General features: G+C 44.0%; 1 long non-coding RNA gene across 1 annotated transcript in view; it reads right to left on the reverse strand.

The window, feature by feature from the left end:
• Nucleotides 1-22,619, reverse strand: part of LOC311589880 — a 48,011-nt gene extending 25,392 nt beyond the window's left edge. The window contains exons 1-2 of the long non-coding RNA XR_014776670.1: nt 22,418-22,619; nt 16,117-16,249 (exon numbers count right to left, since the gene is read on the reverse strand). This is a non-coding gene — a long non-coding RNA (uncharacterized lncRNA). The remainder of the gene's footprint in view (nt 1-16,116; nt 16,250-22,417) is intronic.
• Between the last annotated feature and the right edge of the window lie 225 nt (nt 22,620-22,844).

The raw sequence follows: 22,844 nt of genomic DNA on the forward strand, positions 1-22,844 counted from the left end.
CATCTGATCCCCACATTTAAAATGGCTTTCTTGCCCCCAGAAAAATTAAAAAAAGAAAACCACCCTCAAAAGGACAGGAAATCAGCACATTTACTCACACAGTTTGCCGGTAATGCTGTAGAATGAATGAGTACAAAAAAAAAAAAATAGAAAGAAAACACAAATATTCCATCTACCCAACTCCACCTAGTTCATGACCTGAATTCAAGTAAAAAGAATTTGGACAGTTGAAAACACCTGTATATTAAAGTAGAAAGATTAGCTAGTTTCAGGAAAGATGAGAGTTTTTTCTTCTTTAGTAAATTATGCACATTTGCTAAGTTACAATGTTTTATTTATAATTTAAGTTTATTTAGATACACATACTTCAATAGAGATCAAAAGGCCTTTCCTTTGAACTTGTTTTTTTTTTATATCCACATTTTCCAGTATCCCTATGATTAAATCATCCCAAGTCTCACAGAAGTCAGTCTTCCTCCTGATTATGGGATAACAAGAGAAATACCCTAAGCCACTAACGGGAAATAGGTAAGTAGCCTCCCAACGCCCCAACCCTTGCGTGCCACTTGGATTTGTCTGTTTTTAATCCACATTGTCAAGGGCCACTGAGAACCAAGGGTGGCTCCCTGAATCTGAAATTTCCGGCATTATCCAGAGCTGTCCTAGCTGTTGCCCCTCCTCTGTGCCCTGGGTGACCTCGCAGCCTGAACGCGGCCCTGTGCCTTCAACCCTCAAATCCTTTTGAGTTCAGGGGGAACTCCTGATGCACATCTTACCATCTGCTTAGTATTTCAGCCTCAAGCCCCTGCTCCCTGTTCATGGGATGCCCTGGCAAGCTGCAGCAGTTGCCCCAGAAACCCCTAGAACTCCCTGTACTCTCACTTCTGGCACTTTCACCTGAGACTCCATCCATAGCTAGCAGTGGGCTTCTCCATCTCCAGAACCCATCATGGGCTCTCGTGGTACAATCTGGTATCAGAAGGTGTGCTCCAAGGATGACACAGAACCACGAGACCATATCCTGAGTGGTTTTCCCTCACTATGTTTACTTACTCTTGGTGGTTTTGTTCGGCTGGTTTTAGTGCTGTATCTTACTGAGTTCTATAAATCCCCTGCTTAGCCTCATCTACAGCACGGGCTTTGTCTTATGATTGGGTGTGGCACATGGATAAGAATGGTTCAAGTATTGATACAGAGGGTTTGGGAGGGAGCTTAGTGGTAGAGTACAGCCTCATTCAAGTGAGGCCCTGAGTCCCATCTCCAGTGCAATGGCGGAGGGGAGAGGGGAGGTTTACCCAGCAGTCCTTAGTTTAGCACAGGCAAAGGTCAGCCACCCTTGCCCCAAGGGCACTGATGGAAGACAGCTAGCTACCCTGTCACTGTCGGCACTGCAGAGAAGCGCATGCTATTCTGTAAAGCGCTGTCTAACCTGGAGATCAAGGCTTAGTCTAGAAGCGGAATAAACCAACATTATTAAAACCGTTTCTAGGAGCCTTTGAAAAGCACCACTCGTTGTGAAGTGCATTTACTTAGCAGAGTTTGCAATCTCCTGGATTTCCCCCACGGCTTCCTTACTGCTGTTAGTTGTGTTTTCATCAGGGAAGGTCACTGCAGTCCCCATAGGGACAGTACAGGAGCCTACTGTGTGCATTCCGGAAGGAAGATGCACAGGACCAGAGAACTCTGTTATCTAAGGACTATTGTCCCTTGAATTTTGTAGGGATGCCTGGGAGGGAGGGGGCACATACTAAACTATGAGAAAACATCCCGGCTGAACATTTGTGAAGCCTCAATTGCCAAATCTGTACAAGCTTGGAGCCGAAGTCAGACAAGCCAGAAAATGCTGGCTTGTGAATGTAGACCCAGGGTTCAAGGTCAGGAGACAAAGTTCAGCCCCCTCCTCTGCTTGCTCCATTTCTATGATCCTGCTTTCCTGCTTCTTAGAACGAGAAGGCTGGGCTAATGTCAGGCACCTAACTTTGTATTTTAATCATGTCAAACTCTATGCTAATCATTTTTGTATCAGAGACACTTAAGCTATGTCAAAGATTACCTAACGTGAATGGGGGAGGGAGAGGAACCACATTTTAATTTCACACCATCTAGACGAACATTTAGACACCTAGAACCTATCTGATCCTCACCTGCGAAGATAAAAGTAGTTCAGTGGCCTCTTCTCTATGCTCTTCCTCAACACCTAGTGCCATTTCTTCGTTTCCTTTCCCGTAAGCGAGAGAGATTAAAAAAAGAAGAAGAAAAAGAAAAAAAACTAATGGATATACAAGTACGAAGATACCACGGTACAAGGACCTCTGCGGCTGCCTAACAAAAAGCTGCTCCTACGACTGCAGCGTGCCGTAGACACACACACACATCTGGCTTACTTGAGCTCACAATGGAGCCTTATGAATCGTGCTAAAAAGCACCGTTTGTACAAATGCAAATACTGTCCCATCTGCTCAGGATTTTTCCCCCTTCGGTAGCTTTTGTTCCAGCCTGGTAAAAGCCTTCGTCTCTACCCTGAAGTGCTCCTGCTGATGGGGGGTGAAGTATAGGACCACAGACTAACATCCATTATCAAACAAATACAGGGGCTTTTCAGCAAGTCATCGCGGGCAATGTTGCCTTTTTCTCTGGCATCGAGTTGAAAGTGGTTTGTGCTCATGCAAATAAGACAAACAGGTGGGTAAGAAAGAAAAAAAAAAGCATGTATGTGTTCCTCACACTGCAGTTGGCTTTGTATTCCACACACTGCAGCTGGCCTATAAATCTTCCACTTGGAGCAGGGAGGGCAGCAGCCAGGCTGCATTTTCCTTATTATGGTCTAAGTCCTGATAAGTTGAACAGAAAAATTTTACTTCTGCCTCACGCTTTCTTAAATATCTGACTGGTGGTGTGGGAGCAAGGCTGTAATCCAGGCCGAGCTGCAAAGAAACTTAGCCTGCAGGCTTCTGGAGAAAGTGAGTTTCAAGGGCTTCGGGACTTGCTGGTGGGGGCCTGAAAGAGAAAGTGTCCCCCCTGGGCCTCCAGCTTCAGATGCTAGGAGCTTCCCTTCACCCAAAGCTGGCCTCTTCCCGACAGGCCAGCAGCTGCGTGACAGCTCCAGCTGCAGGACGCTGGCAGCCGAGACCCCCGGAGAATGGCTCCAGTCCAGCCAGAGTGGAGCGCTTGACAGAGGCTGGGCCCTGGCAGTTTTTTGTTTTGTTTTGTTTTGTTTTTGTTTCTGTTTTTTTTTAGCTTGACAAAACAGAGAAGTCTTCAAGAGAACTTGATTCTTCCTAAAATCTTGGTAGAACAAAGTAAATGAAGAGTAGAACCCGAACCCTTCTTTTTTCCCCCCCTCTTTTTTCCTCTTTTTTTTTATTAATTTATTCTTGTTACATCTCAATGGTTATCCCATCCCTTGTATCCTCCCATTCTTCCCTCCCCCGAACACTTCTTTTAAACAAAAATATAAACATGTTGTAGAGCATTTCTTACCATTTTTTTATGCTTGATGAATTTGTCATTAGCTGAATTTTAAATACTCTGACAGAACACGGCTATTAAAGGTGCGCATCGGCTGGCTCTCTAGGACTGTACTTTTCTCTCTCTCTCTCTCTGTCTCTCTCTCTTGGTTTTTTGTTTTTTGGTTTTTTTTTAGGTTTAAGTTTTATACTTCTGTTTGCAGTTGGTGTTGGTTTGTGGGTGGTGTCAGAAGTCAATGAAACAGACATAAATGCCCCTAATTCAGGGGTGCAGTTGCTATAGATATCGAAGGGTTTCACACGGCTGGCACACAATTGGTAATTTGGGGCAAGAAAGAGCACCCTAGAACAGACAGTTTCTTTTTTTGCCCACACCAGGAATGCCGGCAAACGGTTGTTGCTTTCAGCTTATTTTCCTAGACTGGTCTTAACTTGCCTCTCCCAGGCCAAGTACTAAAGTGAGCACCGGTGCACATGGACACCTCACACCACAGTTGTGAACACTCTGAAGGTATTAACATTGCTGTCCAAACAGTTCAGTGACTAAAAATGTTATCTAAAATGAATTAATTATTTAGAAGCAAAAGCCACTAAAGTGCTGCCATTATCTTGGCAGAGTGTAGAAAATTATATTTACAATCCTGCAGTCTATTTTAGAATGGCTGGCTGAGAAATGTAAAGAGATAAAAAATAATATCTCTCCTAATAAGGCTACTTTTTTATCAAAGGTGATTTCCTTTTATGTTAAGGCAAGATAACTTTTCACTCTTCCTGACTTCAAAGAGAAATGTATTATTCCAAATATGTTTTAAACTGTTAACATGAAATCCCTTATACATGAAACTATTAATATAAGGCTGGTCGGGAGAGAGAGAAAAAAATGTCTAATTCTACTCATAATAATGTCTGGCTTTAATTAGACCCAGAAGAGTAAAGGATTTAAATTCAAATCTGGCCAACATTAATTACAGAGTTCTTAATATTGTAGCATGTCTTTTACGAAGTGTCTAGGATCTGCCCTGTGCTAAGTACAAAGAGGAAATTAGCTTTGGAGACAAAGGCCCGGTTATCCTGGGTGCTGTCAGTACCGATATGTGCTGTATCATACTGGAGTGTTCTCCCGAGATTCAGAGGGAAGGCAGAACTCCTATCACCTGCACCCCATCAGTTCCACAGCTGGCCCAGAGGAAGAAGGCTCCTTCTGCTATGTCTCTTGGGGTCCCTCCTCAATCTTAGTCACACCTTAGCTGCTGTTAGCACTACCAGCACAGGAGTATTCCTGCACGTACATCTGGGACAGCAGAAGGAGGACCAATGAGGAACCATGTGGCGGGTGCTCCCCAGAACTGTTCTGAGACTCTTAGGGGGGGCTTCTTGCTTCAGTCAGTGAAGATGCCTTTCTTCATCAATAAGCAACTAGTCAGCAATCCCATACATCAGAAGTAAATGTTTTTTGGTTTTTTGTTTTGGTTTTTGTTTTGTTTTGTTTTGTTTGTTTGTTTGTTTGTTTGTTTCAAGACAGAGTTTCCTCTGTGTAGCCTTGGCTGTCCTGGACTCACTTTGTAGACCAGGCTGGCCTCGAACTCACAACGATCCACCTGTCTCTGCCTCCTGAGTGCTAGGAGTAAAGGCATGTGCCACCACGCCCAGCATTAAATGTTCTTACTAGCATGATATTCATTAGACATAACGGGTCTCGTTGTAACAGTTCATGTGTGACTTAAGGTGTTTTGATCATATTCAGCCCCATTACTGTTTCTTGTCCTGCCCCACTAGTCCCCACCTCTACTTTGCTGTCATTTTTAGGGAGTGAGTTTCGCTAGGCTTGCCTACACGAGGCTTTACGTAAGCATTCATGTTCATTCATTGATGTGAACCGTGCTGAACGGTGATGCACTGAGCACAGCGAGCACTAAACAAGGTCCCTTCCTACCTCGGTCCTGCTGCTTGTCCGCGGGGCCCAGCCCTGGGCAGTCCTGCTGTAGCTCGGACTTCTCCTCTGAGAACTGACTGGAATTCCTGCTCCCTTCGCCTCTTACCGTTGTTCTTAAGGCTAAGTTAAGGTCTGGAGAGAATGCCTTGGAAATTTAAAAATACTGAACAGACAGGGTTGGTTGTTGGACTACATCCTATGCCATTAATACATTTCCATAACGTCTCAGGGAAGGTCCTAAAATAACTTCAAAATTGTAAACACACTGTCAGTCCCAATTTTTGTAAAGATTCAAATAATTTAAAAAGCATTGTGCTTATAAGATAAACAAATTTTATTCCTTTAATATTTCATTAATTCACTTCTTGGTTTATTTTAGCCAAAAATTGAAGGAGCCGCTCTGGCTGCTAAAAATAAATATCAGCAAGTCAGAGTTACTTGGTTTGAGAAAGAAGAAACTAGGGAGATGTTGTAATAAGTCACTCGCATTACCTGAGACTCCTTCCTTGATTACCAGGGTGCCCTCACACTTTCCCAACTCCTGTATTCTAAGGAAAATAATTGAAAAGCTGGAGGCGGGAGGCAGGGAGCATGCTACAGTCGTCCTGACAGGAGTACAGACAGACTCAACAGTGAGCCTGCAGCCTGAGGAGTTTGAAGGAATCCATTGGCGTGAAATCAACATCGCACACGGCACATTGCCAGGTGAGAGGCCGGGACTCTGACCTCCTAAGCACTCCGAGAGCCAGGTTGAGAAGGGTAAGAAATGGAGATGTTTGTTAATCGGAACACCCCGGCAGCAGTGAAATCCATACAGCCGGCTCTGAGGGGAGAGCCCACATCCGCCAGCAAAAACACCTGAGGTCTAGGGTGGCACAGCGTTCCTAATTTGTCTCAAGGCCAGTGCTGATCTGAAGTAGCAAACTGTGCCGAGAGGACGAGGAGGAAGAGGAGAAGGAGGAGGAGGACTTGGAGCATTTTTCACAAGCAGACCTAGGTATATTAAAAACAAATACAGTATGAACCAAAAGACAGCGTGAAGCAAGCATTAGATGGGGCAGGCGGCTTGGTGCGGCTTCAGGGGGGCCTTGTGGGTTTCGCATACTGCAGGGGCGCCCTCTACTGAAGACTCGAGGGAACGTTTGACCAATTTAATGGCCAGAACTCAGATGATAATTAGTTTTTAAAAACAAATAAAGCATAACGACCACGTCTGATAGTACCACAGCTCCTTACTTTGGTTGCCAGCTTAATTTTTTAAATCCCCCCCCAACACACACACACACACACACACACAATTGAACTTAGAAATTCAAAGTTCGGCTTTTTTGCTTGGGAATCGAGGTCCCCAGGTGAGCTATACTTGGCCTCAGTTTCTAGCCAGCTTCTCTGCTCTATCGACATGGAAGACGATCTGGGTGGTCAATTGCTCCTGCCTAGTGGAGGATGATCTGGGTGATCAATTGCTCCTGCCTGGTGGAGGATGCTCTGGGTGATCAATTGCTCCTGCCTGGTAAACTATAAGCTCTACCTCCGAACAAGCAGGAAGGTCCTGGGTTTCACTGACCTCCCGGGGTTTCCAGTTTATCTTGTGTTGTGACTGCGATGATAAAATAAATCCATCCTCTGTGTAGGGTCCCAGGATGAGCGCCCGCATTTGTGCTGTTTGTCAACTGGAATTTGATACCTTCTCCCTTGATGTCTATTTTGAGGGGGAAACTTACAATGTGTTTAGGATTAAAAAGCTCCTGATGGCTATCTGGTCAGTAGATTCCAAGATCATGAGGATACAAAATAATTCACACAAAATAATTTTTAAAAATTATATCATTTTTTAAAAAAATGAACAAATGTTGTATTAGGGAACGTGGCTGAGTTGGCAAAATGCCTGCCGTGCAATCACAAAAACTTGAATTTAGGCCCCTACTATCCACATAATAAAAAAGCTGGCTGTGGCTGCCCACAGTTGTAACCCCAACTCTGGAAGGTAGGGGTGCAGAGACAGGAACCAGCTAGGCCAGCCCAAATCATGATCGAAGAATGACGCCCAACGTGAACCTCTGGTTTCACACGCATATACACAAGCAAGTACACACACCACACACAGTTATCCAGCTAAAAGTAAGTACGTAGGAATAAAATAAGCTCGCTATTCAGTATTTATGGACACTCAAAATCGGTCTACCTGTCATAAAAGGGTTGTCAGTATGGCTGAGGAGAACATAGCATCTCAGCCGTGCAGAGCAGCCTGATTCGTCAGCAGGCTGTCAGTGGACAGTGCTGGAGGGGGCAGCATCTCATAGTATCTGCGTTAGCCTGACAGTGCGCCGCTAGGACATGACAGTGATGCTCCCAGTCGCTTCAAAGTGTGCTAGAAAGGGGCTGGAGAGATGGCTCAGAGGTCCTGAGTTCAATTCCCAGCAACCACACGGTGGCTCACAAGCACCTATAATGAGATCTTCTGGGATGCAGGTGTACACGCAGGCAGAACACTGTATAGTAATGAATAAATACATCTTTTTAAAAAGTGCTGGGAAGGGTGATGCTGAGGATGAGGATTTTAGCTGGGTGGGGTGCTGCGGGCCCCACTCAGCACTCCAGAGAATGTGATTACACAGAGAGATTCTGCTTCAAAACACAAATGAAAAAGAGGGGAGGAAGGGGAGGGAGGAAAGGAAAAAAATCCTTAAGTGACCTCAATTTAACGACTTTTTCTCAGATTAATATTTTGGCATTGGAGGTTTTAGTGAGCAGACATTTCTTAGGAAATAAGTGTCCTGATGAAGATTGGTAGGGAAACAGGGTTTTCTGCAACAAATAAGAAAATAAGTCTTTTTAGTTGTCAAAAATGATAATGGAATTTCATATCTCTGGTTCCTTTCTATCTTACAAATCTTTTTCTAAAAGATTTATTTATTTAATATATGAGTGTTTTACCTGCATGTACACCTGCACCCCAGAAGAGGGCATCATCACATTATAGATGGTTGTGAATCACCATGTGGTTGCTGGGATTTGAACTCAGGACCTCTGGAAGAGGAGGTGGTGCTCTTAACTACTGAGCCATCTCTCCAGCCCCTTACAAATGTTTTAATGCATATCATAATACATGCTATACATATAATGTGTATTTAATATAATTTTATATAAGTCAACAAACTCTTGACAATGGAGGTTCCCTGCATTGGACCTGGAACCCTTGGGCCCATGACCCATTCTGCTCAGGTGCTTGGTCTGAGCATTGTAAAACTAATACTGACGCTAAGCTGATCAGACATGAGATGCCTCACCAGGATGAGTGCTGGTGGAAACACAGTCATCAGAGGCAGCAGCACCCAGCAGAGGAGGCAGCGCTATGGCCACACTGTTGTCACTGTCCATGTTTCCTCTCATCCAGAGTTAGCTTTGGTGCTTAGGCTGGGCTGCTACCAGTAACCAGAGCACCATGCTTCCTCAACCATGTTTAAAGGAAAGGATATGTAGGCATGTGTGTGTGTGTGGTGTGGGTGTGTGTACAAGCATGTGCCTATGTGTGTCTCTCTGTGTGTGCCTGCACATTGACATATATGTATGTGCTGTCTGTGCCTGTGTGTATACCTGTGCCTCTGTATGTATGTCTATATGCATGCACGTATGTGTACATGAGCACACTTTGATATGTGTACATGTGCGTGCTTATATGTATGTGTGTATGTGCATATACACCCTTGATGTATGTCTGTGTGTATCTGTGTCTTACTGTTTCTGTACGTATATGCATGCCTGTGTGGATATTCGTGTGAGTATGTGTGCCTGTGTGTATCTGTGTGTGCTTGTGTGTCTTTGTGTATTTCTGCATGTGCCTGTTTGTGTGAGTGTGTCTCTGTGTGGTCGCTTGTGTGTATGTGTGACTGTGTATGTGCCTGATTGAGCCTGTGTCTGCCAATGTACATCTGTGCCTGTGTGAGTGTGACTGTGTGTGTGCCTCTGTGTGTGTGAGACTATGTATGTGCCTATGTATATGTACGTGTGTGTGTGTGTGTGTGTGAGAGAGAGAGAGAGAGAGAGAGAGAGAGAGAGAGAGAGGGATTGTGTATGTGTCTATGATTGTGTGGCCTATGTCAGAGAAAAAGAAAGAATTCAATTACTCTCAAGATGCTTCTTTCTTATAAGGTTTGACCACAACTTCCTTCAGGTTGGTCCCAGATGGCTTAGGAAGCACCTAACCGGCTTGTCAGGTGAGAGCATTGTAATCCACCACTAAGGAGGTGGGAGGGACTGATGCTGGCAGGAGCCACGGTGCTCACCAGATACTATTCCCCCATTTCACAAATTGCTTCAATTGTACTTACTCTAACAGAGTAACTCACTCAGTGTCACAGCCAGCGAGTCACTGACATGATAGGAAATGCTGCCACCATTGATCACGACTGTCAACGTAATGGCAAGGTGACTCATGTTACCACCACATAGAGCACAGTCCGTGCTGCCTGTGCTACAGATGTGGCAGTAGGCAAGAGGGCAGTCAGGAAGTGTCTTAAGTCAAGGATGCCTATCCAATTCAAGTTTTTTTTTTAAGTACACTATGTGGAAAGGTAAAGCCAGCCCCTTAGCAATCCCAAACTCAAAACAGACTTCAAATGGCTTGTGTAAATTTTTACATATAAAATCTATGAAAAGCTACAATGGATTTTAGGTAGTGATGCCTCTGCTCGTCTCTGGTGAAATACTTGGAGATGATTTGTACAAGTACTGAGATGTACAGCATTAAACATAGTGGGAAGGCATTAGTCCTCACTGTCCAAATGTAAAACTACCTGCTGCGGTTTGGGTGGGAGGGCTTCCCCCAGGGGCAGCATGTTGGAACACTTGCTCCCTGATGGCATATGGTTTGGAAACTTCTAGGAGGTGGCTCCTCCCTGGAGGAAGAAGGGGCTCCAGGTTGGATGGTCCCTGCCCACATCTTCACCTTCTTCCTGACTGCAGATACAGTGTAACTGGCCATCCCACACTCCTGCCTCCTTCCTCGCTTTCCTCACCACGATGGATGGGTGGTACCCTCTGTAACTGTGAGCTCAACTCTTCCGGTAAAGTATTTCCCATCACAGCAACAAGAGAAGTGACTGTGAGGCTAGGTAAGTTTGAAGAGCATCATAATACTAGCAGACCACTAATAAGGACAAAACCACTGGGGTTTATATTTAATATGCTAACTGTTCTCATAAGTCAAGAAAAAAGAACAGGAAAAGATGACTTGCCGAAGAACACAATCCCAACAGACAGAGCACAAAACCCCAAACCTAAAGCAACAGCAAAGTTCTAATAAAAAACAGATGTCTTTCAATTTAAAAATCTAGTCAGAGCAAATAAAATGCCTTTTTAAAACTTTTTACAATAGTCAATTGTGATGATCATTCATGCAAAACTGGTACTCATGCACTTTAGGTAGAAATTAAAATTATTAAATTGAGAAAAAAGCTTCAAATTTTCATGAGCACAGACTTAAGGCTAGTTCACTTTGCTTATAGGAGTATAAAGTGATATAACTCTTTCAAAGTTGGGTTTCATGTCCCAATACTTGGAAAAGATTTATATTCAGGCTGGGGTTGTAACTGGGTGACAAAGAACTTAACCACCATGTGCAAGGGCCTGGGGTCAACCCCCAGCAGTGAGGAGATGCTCACACGCAGCTTAACAGTCATCTATTATAGGAAGAAAACAAGATGGCTTTGAGAAACAATCCCTCCTCTGTAACGCTGAGGTACCACTCACACACACTGCAGCACACCACAAAACATGAAGGATGAAAACAGTAGAGCAAAAGCAAAGTTTCACGCACGCACATTCAACTGAAGGGGAGTTACCTCGTGTGAATCGTATGCCATATAACACATCAGATAAAAGTGGCGGGCGTTTTGTAACCTTGGCCTAGAAGATGACTCCTGAAGTGGAAGAAAAGGAAAACTGAAATCCAGGACAGAGATGGGCAGGGATCTGCATGGCTTCTCCATCGCTCTCTGCTTCCTCAAGGGCCCCTTACTCCAACTTCACACACGCATCATAAGTGTTCAACTGTAATTTTTCCTTGTTCATTTCTCTGTCAAGATGCTTATAGATGCTCTTCCTAGTTGTGGGCAAGGCTGACAACAGAGCACAGGGGGAAGGATCCCATCATCGGCTGAGAGGCATCCTTGGTTTATCCAGAATTATGTTAAAAGGCTGCTTGAGTAGCCTACTGTTTTCCTTGCACAGTGTGAACTTATCTTCTTAAAGACCATCTATGTACAATGAAAATGTATTGAATGGCTGGGAAATACTCTCAGTGTTTTCCTGGATGAGCCTAGGTGGAAGTTGCTTTCACCATGAGTTTTGGATTTCCTCGCCATGACATGGAGAAGGTAGGGCATCATCATTGACGGTGTTTGTTCAGCCCTTGACGGCATACCTGGAACATCCTAGCAAATATGCCAGCCTGACTGGGAATCAATAATTGACAGGAAGTCATCTTAGGTGATTGGGAGCCATAGACTTCAAACCCCCTGGAAACAAGAACTTTTTGCATGCTGTTGAGCAATGACTAGCCTTCCCCTGTGGCTGGGGAGCCCTAAACTCTTCCAGGCAGCCCTCGTGCTCTGTCTCACCAGAGAGTTAAATACACCATCCCACACTCTGATAAAACTTAAGTTGTTCTGATCTGATAACTGTAAGATGTACTCTACGTATCTTAATTTGTAGGTTTTTAATGCTGAAACCCAAGGCTGTTCAGATATAACAGGAGTGCTGGAAATGAGGTACAAAATGCTGGAATTCAAATTAACCAATAAATATATTTTAATATATATCAGCAGGACTCTAGAGGATTCCATTAATGTTGAAAAATAGAAAGGATTTAGGTTAATTTGGTGAGAAGGCAGGTCAGAACGTTTACAACAGTGGTATAGAATTGTATAGAGATGCAAAATTTTTCAAGAGAGCAGAATTTTTTCAAAAACGCTGACTCTAGCTGTCACAGCCCTGCCTTGGCTAAATCCAGTGGAGAGATAGGAGGACTTTCTAATTTGCTTTCCCTCTATTTTAATAATAGCTGTGCATAAGTAATTTATGAAAGGCCAACCAGGCAGTGGGCAACAGAAAATTAAACTCATTTTATCTGAAAGCAGGTGGATTTCTATATATCATTAGCATGCATAGAATTCTCACAATGTTATTTCTCATACTGATGGAATGTAACCAAATAATATATGAGTTTTTTGCTTATGCACGAGTGAAATTTTTAGATAAAAGTGCCAGCCCCAATGGCAATTTTCTGCAAAACGAAAACTAATTCTGCGAAGCTTCTTATTACTGGAAAGACTCATTTGGCTTGCATTAGAGACTGACATAAGTGACTTTAGGATTTTACTAACAGATTAGATGAGCTGTGCCACACACTGTAATGTCATTAGAGAATGTAACAGCCCAGCAACGCTTAGGGCACTCAGTAAGGGGACCAAAGCAAGGAAATTGTTTTCCTTTATGACATAAGCTTTTGAAAATGTTTCCCTGATTAGCATACTTTATTTTTATGAGTATTTTTGTGGCATTTAAAACAACTTTTATTTTATACTTTCCCCCCAAATTGCATGCAAATTACATTTTCTCATTCAGCGAGGTTTGCTAAGTGCATTATCTATGCCTCTACTCCATGACATCACCCAGGTGGAGGGGGAGCTGTAGGAAGAAAACAGCTTACACAACACACAAGTCAGAACTCTCCTAACTCACAGCACAGGCTAATCCTCATGGCGCTCGGGAATCTCTCCCATTAAACACAGTCATAAGGTCGGTTCATTTAAAGTGCCAAGTGTACTATGGAGATGCTCATTGTTCTGCCCAGCTGCTGTCCTGATGCTCATTTAAGTCTGTGAAACACTACGGTTCTAAGTCTACAACCCACTATGGTTCTTTTTACTACTCTGACGAGTCTCCCCTTGCCAAAAACTCTGTATCAAGCAAACATTTCCTGCTAAGGGAAGCAACCATCAGAACAGAGGTGAAACACTTGTCACCTGTGAAGCAGCTAAATAAGCCTGGACTGCGGGAGGTGGGGTCAGGGGGATGGGGGGCGGAGGGGGGGCGGGCGGGAGGCAGGGGGTGTTCATGCTTGGGTTTCGGGTTTTTCTTTTTCTGGGTTATCATTTCTGGACACAAGGTTTTACTTCCTCCCGGACCTGGAATCAGGTGGTTTTTCTCTTTCTTTGGTTTTTTTTTTTTTTTTTTTTTTTTTTTTTTTTTTTTGGTGTTTTTGAGACAGGGTTTCTCTGTGTAGCCTGTCCTGGACTGGCTCTGTAGACCAGGCTGGCCTCGAACTCACAGAGATCTGCCTGCCTCTGCCTCCCAAGTGCTGGGATTAAAGGCATGTGCCACCACCGCCTGGCCGTCTATCTTTTCAAAGATCCCATGACACATCATTATCACAGAAGGAAATTAATGAGAGAATGAGTACATACAATTATGGTTAACATGTGCGCGTTTCTACAAACTTAGAAAAGGTGTTTGTTATCTTTAAGAAAACATCACAGCACAAAAGAGAAAAACGTTGAAGTCATGTGTATAATAAAACTTCCAGTGGCTGTTATTGTCTATCTTACTACCTGTGAGGTTACAGTCATATATCTACGTCACATCTATGACGTGAGAGTCATGTCTACCTCATCATCTATGATGTAAGAGTCATGTCTACCTCAGTCACTGGAAATCCATTACATTACATTAGAGCATGTCCCACATCCAAGAGTTGTTAGGCCATGTGGTTAATGTGGTGAGAGGGGGAGGGGAGAAAGAAAGAAAGAAAGAAAAAAAGAAAGAAAGAAAGAAAGAAAGAAAGCAGAATGCGAAGGTGAGGTTGGGTAAAGTGGTAAGGAGGGAGATGAGTGTACTAGGAAGAGTGGGAAGACTGTGATCAAAATACATTGCAAGAAGATTTCAAAGAATCAATTAACATTTTAAATGAAAATTCTATTACCGTAAAGAAGATAATGAATGTTTTCTCATTGCAAGAACTCCTAAGAGCACACAGCCTCTAAGCAGTTTTTGTCTTAACCTTAATGATCTGTTATACATAGCCAGATAATTTGGGGTGTTTACGTTTTACAATTCTTTGGAATTGTTTCTGCAGAAGCATGTGTGTGTGTGTGTGTGTGTGTGTGTGTGTGTGTGTGTGTGTGTGTGTGTGTTTGAGAAACTGAGACAGAGAGGTGGGCTCTCAATGGATCCTCATGCAATATGATGTAGGGTCTGTAAAAGTGGGAGTGCCTGAGCCTTTGGAGGTCTTACTCGGCCTGATAAGAGTGGGCCTGAATTTAAAGAGGCTGAAGCATGGAGCGGCTAATCAAGCAAAGCTGCTTACCGAAAAGTTCCCTGATCTCCTCTGTGAAGGTGGGAGAGAGGTAGCCTGGAGAAGGGGAATTGTTCCCCAGCAGAACTAATCTCCTAAGGAAGCAGCATAAGAGATCAGGGGGGTGTTTCCCAAGGTGCAGACAGGACCCTTTGACTCACTCACTGCGCCTAAGTCCCCAGAAACTTTTCAAATACTCTCCTTACCTAGCATTTTCCCAAGAATAACGGTATCATCTAAACTTAAGTCGGCTAGTGTATGTAGGCACGTGGGTGTGGCTGGGGAGATAGAGTTTCAAAGTAATTGGTTATATTATATTGGATAGTAAATGGAGGCAAGTAGGATAAGATTAGAGGGGAGCTGAAAGCCTAATACCAGAGATGGGAAAGATGGCAGTACTCTACCCTACTGCACTTGGGTTCGCTTTCCCGCTCAGAGCTGAGCAGGACCACAGACGACACCAAACCATCTGCTTTGGAAGTGTGACTGGTGCCTGAGCAGGAACCATGGGATATCCACAAGCCCCATGATAGACAACTGGTCCCTCCAGGGCAGCGGAAGACCTAGGGATGAACAGGAACCAGGGAAGATGCAGGGTGGTCAATGCCTACAAGGGGAGCAGGTGTAAAATGGCCTATTGTATTCTTCTGCAGCCAAGTTGTTTGAAACACGTAGTTTATGAGCTTTACCCATGTGTCTCAGCTGGTAGCATCCTCTAGAAGAAACCACCAGTGTTTAATGGCTGCTGCGAAATGTCCTGTCAACTCAGCAGTGCTGATGATCTCAACCCAAGCTCTGGGCAAACGCCTAGTAAGGCACTAAACAGTTTGACACACCCTGCCCTGCTAGACGCCGGCAGACATAAGCTGATCGAATGTATCTCTAACTTTTCCTGTCTCAGAAACCCCAGAGGAGCCTCTTTCCTGGGACTCGGAGGTCAGATTCACAGCAAATCTTGAGCGATAACCACACTCTTTATTAAATTATAAGTTAAGAATGGGCTTTGTGCCTACACGTTTAAGTGCCAATCTCGGCAGATGTTCAAGGCCCTTTGTCCTTCGTTCTGCATCTTCTTGTGTTGACCCTTTTTTCTCCTTACATAAAATGGCAGATGTCCAGATGCCCAAGACAGAATGCATATATTCCCCATCCATGCCACAGCCTTCAGTTCCTCAATCGCTTTGCCGAGCTTTCACCATAAAATCCAAAGATCTCACACCCTGTAACACTCAATTTGATCTCAATGGAACTGAAGGAAGCATAGAAGTATTGTGCCATCATTTGTCTCTATCCCTGATTTGGGGAGGAGTCTAATTATTGACATTTAAAATTTGCTTAGGAATACTATGAAAATGGGTTACCGTGTAATTCAGGATGATTCGTCACGACCTCATTCGAAACAAACAAGTTTTCTCTTTCAAAATGAGGCTCTGAGGAGAGGCAGCGTTTCTCCCGAAGTGAGCTGGTCGCAAGGGCTTCTCATTGACTCATCGCCTGCAGATACAAACAACTTAAGCTGATCTCTCTTGTCTATAGAGTCAGGAGAAAACGTTCCACCAAAATAGGTAATGACATTTTTGTGTCCATAAATGTGCATGGATGTCCAATTATGTATTTGTTGTCATTTAAACATCACCACCATTATTGAAAAGAAGTGCCAGCACTAATTCTTGCTGTCACATTTTCCAAAAATGAAAATAAGGCTTTTAAGTAAAACGCTAAGGTTTTCACTGTGAATTACTCATTCTTTGCACGGCCTCGGCACAACACCCTCGGCGAACTAGCTAAACAAAAGCCTACCAGGGTTCTGGTTTCTAATCTGGTTAAGAAATACATTACAGGATTTTTTTTTCCTTATAACTTCACAGTTAATGGAAAAGTTTTTCCTTCCCCGAAACTCGGCGAAGAGTTCAAGAAAGCCTCTTTAACGGACACAGCCTCCGTCTAATTGAAGTGCAGTGAGCAGACCTTGAAAACAGTGTCGTTAATCACACAGCTAAACAAACTACCTTTGATGGTGCCAGCCAAAGCCGTCCCCGGATGACCTGCGTGGAGTAGCAATCCATTAATAATAACCGCAGCAATGATCTCGCGTGCCACCTCCTTTCATGCAGGCCCACCCCGCTGCTAATCTCTCAAGGGAGCTATTAGCGACTCCAGTGTCCTTCAGAGAGGGCGCTCGGCCTGTTCCAGCACTTCTTTCCATTGTGGCGATATTTTTTTTTTTTGTCTCCCTCTCTCTCTCCCATAGTAGAGCCTTTTAGAAATTAAAGCACTCCTCCCGGTGACTCTAGCAGGTATGGAAGAGTAAAATAAATAAGAAATGGGAGGCAGAGTAAATGAATCGAGGAGAACAACACTTCACTCCCACATGTAACTCCGCTCTGAATTCTGAAGCTATCAGAGCTCAGTGATGCACTGACTCTAACAGCTAACAGAGCTTCCTCTTCACCACCTGGTCCCTAAAAAGACTATGTTTGTATGTCTCTAAATGGTCCAACTAAAAACAAATAGTATGATAGCATTCTGCCCTGATCCTAACAGAGAGAGAGAGAGAGAGAGAGAGAGAGAGAGAGAAAGAGAGAGAGGGAGAGTGAAAGAGAGAGAGAGAGAGAGAGAGAGAGAGAGAGAGAGAGAGAGAGACATGGGAGCATCTGGTTCTTCTCTTAGCTCACAACAACATGAAGCACTCACCCTGGGGTCTGTATACTACGTGACTTCTTATATCCAATACCTTGCTTTGTGTGGGCACTAAAAAAAACATTTTATAAATAAAGCCTCTGCCACAGGGGGCAACCCGTAGATGAAGCAACCAGGGCACTGCTGGGCCCCGCCCTCCAGCCTGTGCAGAACAGCCTTGGCACCTATCAACACAGCAGCATGACTACCACCTCCCCAGCCGGATTCCATGCCACATCTCCAGACGGCTTCTGCTTACAGGACCTCAGCCCGTGTTCCACAGTACAGTTTAGGTCAACAGCTACAATAATTGTCACGGAAAGTAAGAGTTTGGTAAACATCTCGCAGCTAAACTGTACAGATCACTGCACAAGCCAAGCCTGCTAGCTAACTGGTTGAATCTTAAAAGAAAAACAAAACAAAACAAAAAGTAACCTCCTCAGGGGTACAGAATGTTTGAGCAGTTTCAAATTTCTCACACCGGGAGCACACCTAATATGACAAAACAATAATAATAATCAGTACCAACAGCAATAATAACTGAAGAATACTACAGATGTGTCAATGGCTCATATCTGAGTCAGCAAATATATCCAGACCCAAAATTAGATTGGTTGGTCGTATGTGCATGTGATTGCGTGACAGGATGAAGATTGAGATGCTGTAAATTGTTGGCTTCCAGGGATCTTATTTTGCCCTGTGACCTTTTTCAGTGGGTCAGACCCGTGCATCTGTTGGGGAAGAAAGGATGAAGCATTGCATTCAAAGGGACCAGGGAACTGGGGGAGATGGCTCCACTAGCGGTGAAAGCTTTTTGTTTAGGTTTTAGTTTGAGTCCCTGGGATGTGGTAATGTACATCTGCAATCCCAGTGTTCCTTCCTGGAGCTGAGTAGTGGAAACAGGAGAAACACTCAAAAGATTGGAGGCCAGTTAGTCTCTACAAGAGCTAAACACACATGCACACACAAGCATGTACACACGCAGGTACTCATGCACCCAGGCAAGCAGGGACACACACACACAGGCATGCTCACATGCAGGTATGCATGCACCCAGTGAGGCATGCACACACGCAGGTACACATGTACCCAGGCACGTGTGCGCACGCGCACAGAGACACACACACACACACACACACACACACACACACACACAGTACAAAATACATCCTGACTGACACCACACCAGCCTAAACCTTCAGCAGAAAGCCAACCCTGACTTATATACATGTAAAGCTGCTCTTATGTCCTGAAGTTTGGAAAGCAGACGCCAGATGCTGTTTAATTTTATCCATAAACGTTCAGTTTGTATTTCCAACAATAAAAAGTAAGCAAAGAAGTAAATGAAGCCTGTTTTTCACTCTCTCCTCCATCCGTCTGCGCCTGTATGCCATGTCTCAGTTAGGCCATAGTCATTTTTTAAAATGTTAGCACACCATTATCAGATTGTGCTGTCTAGTTTTTGTCAATTGACACAGCTAGGGGCATTCAGGAAGAAACCATCACCTGAGAACATGCCCATCAGATTGGCCTGACAAGCCCATGGAGCTTACTCTTATTTAGTAATTGATGTGGGAGGGCCCAGTGCATTGTGGGGGATGCCGCCCCTGGCCAGTGGTTCTGAGTGCTCTAAGAGAGCAGGCTGAGCAAGCTGTAGGGGCGAGCCAGGAAGCAGTGTTCCTCCATGGTCTCCACTTTAGTTCTTGCCTCGGAGCCTCATGATGCGTGTCTAGCACTGCTGGGGCCGAGAGGACCAGCCAGCACAGGCCAGCAGGCTTGTCGATGGAAAGCCATCTTCTTGCATGTCTGGAGGTTCGGCACCACAGTGGGTGTCTCGCCTGATTCCACTTCTGATCCGCCTGCTTTACAAATGCATCCTTGCGTGGGAAAGCCACAGAAGGAGCCATCGCCTGGTGATGCCCTCTTCTTAAAAGACACGAATCTTGCCAGCCAGTCAACATTCATTACCCTCTCACACACATACACACTCTCTCTATATATAATAACCCTACCTGGTTAGGGCTAGGTGGGGAGCAGGGGACATAAGCATTCAAGTCAGTGTCCCTTGAAGCCTCAGGATTTAGGTGCAACTCTGAATTAACTAGAAGTTTCACGTTTGCGTTTCAATAGCACTAAATAGTCAGTCTGGCAGAAACAGTATTTTTAAGTTTATTTTCCCCTTCGCTAGCTTTGTAGTCTACAGTTGGGAGTGTGAGCGGACCAGCATGCATGTCTGGGCAGCCTCTTAGAAGTTAGAAAATAATACTTAGTCACATCTCTCTCCTGGCAGTGGTGCTCTTTCTGGCTGCCCCCAAAGAAAGAAGGGGTGCCTTTGATAAAGGTCCTTGTGAGCTCGTGAGAAGGGTTCCCCAGCCTGCCCTCCCAGGACCATCCTGCGCAGTGCCACAGGACGACAGCAATGAGAAGCTCTCCCGATGGCTTATTTCTGTTAAAGCCCTTTACATAATGCCATTTTATATATGAGGAAATCGAAGTCACATTCTAATTAATGAAAAGCCAAGAGACTGACCCCGAGTGCAAAGCTTCCTAGAGGCACAGCTGTAAACGTAGACTTGGAATCTCTTTCTTGGCAATTAAAATACTAAATTACACACACACACACACACACACACACACACACACACACACACACACACACACAGCCCCCGAAAGCAACAGCTCCTTGAACTCTTGCTTCCTCGGATTTAAACTTTAGTACAGGTGGAGGGAGAAAAAAAAATCCTTCAAAACTATACTGACACTTCACTATTTCTTTTGTTTGTTTGTTTGTTTGTTTAGAATTTTATTTTATTTATTTTTAAGTTTTTATTAATTTATTCTTGTTACATCTCAATGGTTATCCCATCCCTTGTATCCTCCCATTCTTCCCTCCCTCCCATTTTCCCTTTATTACACTTCACTATTTCTTAATGAAAAGAAGCTTTGCTGTTATTATTGAACAGCTCTTCCAAGCTACAAGTGTAGGATTTGACCTGTTTTTCTGACCACAGTTTCTATAACTCCAAGTGAGAATTCTAAAAGAAAACTATGAGGCAATGGTTGATAACATTGACAAGACCCCATACTTACTAGAGACATTTTTCTGTTACTACTGTGAGAAAGCTTTGGAAGAGACAAGTCCACCAAGAAGTTGTTGTACACCACATAAAACAAAGCCCATTGGTGACAACAGTGTGGCCATTCAAGGAACTATCCGATGAATGCTCCCCTCTCTGGGAAAATTAATTGGACCAGAACTGAGTGCAACAGTTGAAAGAGGAAAATTGGGGAGCTACAGATGCAGCCCAATGGCTAGAATTTATCTAAAGCTGCAGCCAGTAAAGGATACAGGGGCTGCCTTTCCTCTTGGCAACTATTTACATATACATCTGGCCTCTCAGAAACACCATGGTTTTAACGTAAAAGAATTGATGGATGCATATATTTTGATTACTGTTTGATTGCTTTAAATTTTAAACTCTTAGTTCCTGAATCTCGGAAAACACAGAGTTGGGTTTTTTTTTTTTTTTTTGGTTTTGGTTTTGATTTTGGTTTGGTTTGGTTTTCTGTTGTTGGTTTGGTGTTTTGGCTTTTCTGTTTTGTTTTGTTTTTTTTTTTTTTTTTCAAGACAGGGTCTCTCTGTGTAGCTCTATCTGTCCTGGAACTCTGTAGACCAGGCTGGCCTCGAACTCACAGAGATCCTCTTGCCTCTGCCTCCCAAGTGCTGGGATTAAAGGCATGTCCCACCACCACCCAGGTTCAAAGTTATTTAATTTAATCTCTTTTTTTTTTCTTTTCTTTTCAAAGACATTTAGACAATGCCTTGCAGACTTGGGGCAGCTGTTACTCGGGGATCTGGTCCTGGATCCTGGCTAGGGAGTTTACACAGAGAGGCTTGACAGTTTCAGTACCATAGATGCTCTACTTGCCCCAAACTAACCAATAATCCGGCAGGGAAGAGTGATAGCAAGGAAAAGCAAGTACTTTTGGACTCAGACTTCATAGTTTTCTCTGTGTAGAAATCCCATTTTTCTGTTTGCTGATCGATAGTTAAATTTGAAAGTGTGGTTTCTACTGACAGGAAAAAGAGAAGAAAGAAAGAAAGAAAAGGGGAGGGAGAGAGAGAGAGAGAGAGAGAGAGAGAGAGAGAGAGAGAGAGAAAGAGGAAGAAAGGAAAGAAGGAAGGAAGGAAAACTTGACTCATTCTTCGTGTCTTCTCATCTCATCAGTAGAAACCTGTGTGCCTCCTTAGAGAAGTTGAATTTCACGTTAAAATACTGGTCTCAAGTGTCACGACCCCTCCAGTGGAGTCTGTGTGGCAAACGATACTACACAACCCAAGGCGCTGACCCCCACCCAGGGAGAGCGACGACCCCCTACCCAGGGAGAGCCTCCTGGAATTGGTCTGATATTCCTGCCAGGAGTAACTGATTGCAGCCTTCTTGTTTTGGAACATTCTGCTTTTGTTTTTTTACTTTCGTATCAGAACTTTTCAAATGTAACTGTGTTGCTAGGAGATGCCCTAACTTGAGACTGCGGCCAAGGGTCATTCAGGCTAGTTTACCACCGAGTTCCGCTCCACTTCTTAATAAAAAACATGGCTAAGGATTAATCATAGTTTATAATATGATTTACAAATAAAGTGTTTAAGAAAGCTCCAGATAGTGACGAGAAGAGCTAAGAAAAAATGTCTTAACACACGGATGTTTGACATGAGAGAACATTGACCTTTGATAAAGAGGGCACATGCATATTGATACCAAGCTTATGACTTAAGAATGGTGACTTAAGATTGACGACAACACTATTACTTTGCATCCTGTATTCTGAATTGCATATGCCTAACTTCCTAGAATAAAAAATAATGTAACCACAAAAACACTCCCCATTTCAAAAAAAAAAGTGTATAAAAACCTAGCTTGCTTGCCTGCAAAATACACTCAGACTTAAACTCATCCCTGGGTTAGTGTATTTGTCACTTACCTATCTTTGTCCACTGACGGTTCAAGAACTCCCGTTCCCAAGGACCTATACCCGACTGAGACGGTCCACGTCACTCAACAACTAGCCGGACAGCAGACATGAGCCGCCCAAGGTCAGGCTGTGGCTAGATGAACTTCCAGTAAGACCTCCAGAAAGGATCCATGAGAGTGAGTGACCCCCTGAGCTGATCTTGAGCTGCAAGCGAAGGCCAGAACGTCCCTGTCCACAGTATCCTGGGCACCGGCCGTTGCCATGTTACCGTGTCACGCACGGGAAACCCCACCCCACCTGCTCTGGGGTTTCTGAGTTATCACTGCTATGGGAATTCATCCAGGGTCCTTCACATCCTAAAGGACTACGACCCTCACATTATCTGCCTGCCCCCGCTTCCAGCACATGTTGTCTCTTTTAGAACACTCATTTGTTC

The sequence above is a fragment of the Acomys minous genome (assembly GCF_964271855.1).
Source record: "Acomys minous genome assembly, chromosome: 19".
NCBI lineage: Eukaryota > Metazoa > Chordata > Mammalia > Rodentia > Muridae > Acomys > Acomys minous.